The following is a 4,221-nucleotide window of genomic DNA, read 5'->3' as shown; positions in this document are numbered from 1 at the left end:
AACTGCAGAAACAATTTGAAAATGCCTAAATAACAATGTGGAAGTCTCTTACCTCTTAGATGGGAGGCATATGTATATGGTAGGAGACATATGTATATGGGGATAACTCACTAACAGCAGCCAAGTTTCTGGAGAAAAGAGACACAGATCTTGGTTTGCATCTCACCCTGCGAGTTAATGGCTGTGCGTACTTTGAACAAATTACTTAACTTCTCCATAATCAAATGGTGATAGCTACACCTGCCTTGAAGATGAGTTGAAGATTAGTGATATGTAAAGCACCTGGCATATAGTAAGTGCTAAATCAATGACAGTTTTATTATGATGTTAGTATAATGTGAAGAAAACAGATCAGCAAAAAGGAAGTAAGCCCAAATACTTAAAAACTGGCGTAGGAATTAACTGGAATAATCATTAAATTGTAAAATTATTTTTGGTATATTTGTTTTATGTGTATTTCAACCACACAAAATTTAGTCAACTGTTTATCAAATGAATGAAAAAAATGGATGCTTGAATAAATGAATGAATAAATGCCTTGCCTGTTTTTAATATCATTTTGCCTCCCAAATGGGTTGTTATCACTAAAATGGTTTTGTCACTGGCATTGTCACTAGGGATATTTTCAAAGACTCTGTAAAGAGCAGTATCAAATCAATTGTCTTTTCTAGACTTAACAGGAGGGATTAGGGCTGATATTAAGAAACAACTTCTTGAGCAATATTACTAATGGAGCAGTTAAGAGCTTCCATCCTTAGATATTTTTAAGAAGACAGATAATACTCCATGCTGGAAATGTCATCATCTTCTGTGGCAGTTAGCTTCCAGGGTAGCCTCCATTGAACCTTACTTCCTAAGTCAATCAAGGATGGTCCTGAATATGGCTGAGGTGATGTGTGACTTCCAAGGCTATGTCGTAAAAAGCATTGCAGCTTCGGCTCCGGTCGATCAGATTGATCACATGCTCCATGATAAGCCAGTAGCCATGCTGTGAGGAGGACACTCAAGCCATCCCATGGAGAGGCCCATGTGGCCAACAGCCTGTGCCAATCCACTGGACATGTAAGAGAGCCACCTTGAAAGCAGACTCTCCAGCTTCAAACAAGTCTTCAGATGACCACAGCCCTAGCCAACATCTGACTGCAACCTTATGAAACACTGAAACAGAAATGCCCAGTTGAGCCACTCTTGAATTCCTGACTCACAGAAATTGTGAGAGGGAATATATGACTTTTATTGTTTTAAGTCACTAAGTTTTGGGGTTATTTGATATGCAGCCAACATATCATCAATGGCAAACATTTATTGCTACTGTCCAAAATGTCCTGCTAATGGGCTGAACCAGATGACCATTTTTTTTTTGAACCAGATAACCATTTAAGGTAACTTCTATCTTTGTAACATCAACCTTTTAACAGCTTATCGTGTAATGAACTCAGTATCTTTTTCCTATAAAATTCCTATGAGACAAGGAGAATCAGCCAATCAAATATTTAACAAACATCCATTAAGTCTGTGGAATTAAAGAACGTCAGCTAAAATTGGAGTCAGGACACACCTGTAGGGAGAGCTCTCACAGCTGTGCATCATCAATTACTCCAAATTGGAGTACCTACATACCCCTACATCTCTCCCACCGGAAGGTACTGCCTACTTTACTATCCAGAAGGAAGAAGAAAACCATCTTTCTGGCCAACCACAGCCCAGCCAATCAGAGACTGTAGCACCCTGGCCAATGAGAAGCCTCTATACTTTGGACTGCCAGCTTCCTCCAGTGAACTCTTTAGTTATGATAGCCCCTACCAAGGCCCCCCTTTTCCCTATAAAAGCAAGCTCCCCTTCCATGTTCTCTGGATTTGCCTATGGTCCACCACAGTTCCCATAACCTGAATTGCAATTCCTCTGGCTATTCCCAAATAAACTTGTTTTGCTGGTAAAATAACTGGCTACTATTAAAGATGATAAATTCAAGGTATTACTCTAGGTGCTCTGCTGATTAAAAGGTATGATGATGCTAATGATAAAAATAACAATAATAGTAACAATGATAAGTATTACTAATATTTATTAAGCATCTACTTTAGACACTGTGCATATACTCTCATTTAACCTTAATATACATGGCCAAATGTTTTCCAGGAAGGTCATACCAAATTACACGCCCATCTGCAGTGTATAAGAACAGAGTCACTGTATGTTTACCAGCACTTAAAAACAATTTTTTTTAATCTGATAGGTGAAAAATACAATAGTTTAATCTGCATTTCTATGATTACTAGGTCTTGACATGTTAAGCACATCAAACCTTTATCTGACATACATTACAAATATTTTCCCCCCAGGTTGGTATTGTGTTTTCTTGAAATTTTTACAGTCAAGCCAATCTCTTCCTTTGTAATTTCTTCCAGTTCTTTTGTAATTAGGTTCTTCTCTATTTCTAGATCAATTAAATTTTCACTTGTATTTCTTTCTAGTTTACATTTTTTTGTTTTTGACTTTGAGTTTACACAGTAATTTACTTTGTTAGACTTTCGTTTTCTTCTCTATTCTCTTGTTTTTTAAGTGGAGTATAGTTGCTTTACATGGCTGTGTCAGTTTTATGTTTTTTTTTTTTTTTTTTTCGGTACGCAGGCCTCTCACTGTTGTGGCCTCTCCCGTTGCGGAGCACAGGCTCCGGACGCGCCAGACGCGCAGGCTCAGTGGCCGTGGCTCACGGGCCCAGCCGCTCCACGGCATGTGGGATCTTCCCAGACTGGGGCACGAACCCGTGTCCCCTGCATCGGCAGGCGGACTCTCAACCACTGTGCCACCAGGGAAGCCCTATGTTTTGTTTTTTACACATGTAATTATTTTTTGTTGCAGGATACAGGGCAAAAGTCTTTTTTCCCCCATAATCATGTCTCCTTCACTTATAAATTGAATAAGTTTTCCTTTCCCCACTGATTTATGATGCCACCTTTACTATCTAAGGAATTCTTATATTACTGGAGTATGTTTACAGTCTTTATAATCCTCTTTCACTGTCTGTCGGTTTTGGTGCTAGTACTGCACTGTTTTGATTACTTACATCTACTCATTCACTAAGGACCACCACATTCTCTTCCAGGAAGCCTCCCTGATTCTCCCAAAGAGATACCATTGCTGCCTCCGTTTTCACCTTTATAACATATAAAATTTCACCTTTACATATAAAGTTTCACAGTTAACAAAGTTGATCTTACCCAGTTATATTCTTGAGAGCAAGCAACAGGTATACTATATATTCATTAAAAGCAAATTATGGGATTTGCATTAAAAGGTAACGATGGCAGAACCGATCTTGTTTGACAAAAAAACGAAAACAGGCAATTCCCTCATTTGTCTAACAAAAATCATTGTGCCATCCATGATGAAAAAATTATAAAGGTGAATGAAACCTAGATTGTGCTTTAGGGAGTCCACTTAGTAGGGGAAAGACAGATGAAAATATACGTGTTTAAATACACTATGACTAAAGTGTATAAAATAAAAATAACAAAGAGAAAGGTAAAAACTAAGTGAGCAGTGGGGTAGTGTTTCAAGCAGTGGACATACCTATGAGCTGGGTTTATGGTGTTTCTTAAATGTTTGAGGATTTGTAATTAATCTGAATGACAAAGTACATCAATTCAGATTCTTTAGCAGAAGTTGCATTAACATAGCCTTCATTCTGAGAACGTTTTAAGGAAGCCTAATATAGTGTGGGTAGTACGGCCAAGCCTAGGAGCAGCTCTGGTCGGAAGCCCTTTCGTTAGCACGAACCCGAGATGACTAGAACCTGACAGAGGCGTGAATTAACCCACCACGGGTGAAAATCAGACATGGGGGTGAGAGATAAACCTTTACCCACCTGAGGCTTCTACTCTATAAACCACTTACTGAAGTTGGTTTAAAAGCAATGAGGACCACAGACTCCTTGTTGTGAGAGCCAGCACAGTTCCAGGCCCAAGGCTCACCTCGCCGCGCGCCTCAGGCCCCAGCCGAGCCCCGGCCAGATGTTAGGACAAGAACTACTGGCGTCACGGAAACGTGACGTCACCAGCACTGACGCAGTCTAACAGGGAGGGGCCTCTCAGCTCACCTCAGAACGCCGTCAGCTCCACGGAGCAGCGAGCGGGCCGCCTCGCGCTCTGCCCTGAGGGTCCGAATAGTCAGAGCTGCGGGAACCGAAGCGCCGGAGTCGCTCAGGAGCTAAGAAGCGGC

Source organism: Aethalodelphis obliquidens, unplaced genomic scaffold (genome assembly GCF_003676395.1).
Source record: "Aethalodelphis obliquidens isolate GAN/ISIS:26980383/991018 unplaced genomic scaffold, ASM367639v1 scaffold8, whole genome shotgun sequence".
NCBI classification, from domain to species: domain Eukaryota; kingdom Metazoa; phylum Chordata; class Mammalia; order Artiodactyla; family Delphinidae; genus Aethalodelphis; species Aethalodelphis obliquidens.
The sequence above is the reverse complement of the archived record's forward strand: the minus strand, read 5'-3'. Positions refer to the sequence as shown.